Below are 582 nucleotides of genomic sequence, written 5' to 3' on the forward strand. Positions count from 1 at the left end.
CTGAAACCACCATCAGCCTTGACACGGGCCAAAGGCCCCGGCCCTCGCCAAGGGATCTGCGGAGCCGCGAGCAGCCTGGGCTGGCAGAAGCCTCGGCCAAAGCAGCTTAGTGTCACCTCTCATCATGTCAGAGGCATTGCTTGGTGGCACGTGACAACATCAAAGCCTGCGCGCACACAGGCTGCGACCTGCGTTCGGGGCTCTGTCAGCCCGCAGACTGCTCTGCAAGGGCGACGTGACTGCCGCCGCGCTCCTCCCTTGGCTGGCTTGGGCTCCTCAGGGCCCCCAACCTCCCTGATGCGCGAGCCCACCAGGAGCTTCCCAGTGCCGGGGAAGCCAGTGGGAGAGGAGGCACTTGGATCCAGGCACCGGCAGAGGACAGAGAGAGCAGCAGAGAGCGGAGGCTCTGTTTTGAGCAATGATCCCGGGCTCTTCTGAAAGCTACCGAGCTAGCGAGGCACCGGCACTGCTGTTTGTGAGCAGTCTGCGAGCCCATGTGTTAAGTGTTTCCATGCCCGGCACCCCAGGAAATGCTGCCTGCACGCCAGACACCCGTGTGGCTGGCGCTCCGGGGGGGGCGTG

General features: G+C 64.4%; 1 protein-coding gene across 1 annotated transcript in view; it reads right to left on the reverse strand.

The window, feature by feature from the left end:
- The window catches only part of LOC104627213 (DDB1- and CUL4-associated factor 8-like), a gene marked incomplete at its 3' end in the record, with an annotated part of 7147 nt that overhangs the window by 1942 nt on the left and 4623 nt on the right, over positions 1 to 582 (reverse strand).

Source organism: Phaethon lepturus, unplaced genomic scaffold, assembly GCF_000687285.1.
Source record: "Phaethon lepturus isolate BGI_N335 unplaced genomic scaffold, ASM68728v1 scaffold27689, whole genome shotgun sequence".
In the NCBI taxonomy this organism is placed as follows: Eukaryota; Metazoa; Chordata; class Aves; order Phaethontiformes; family Phaethontidae; genus Phaethon; species Phaethon lepturus.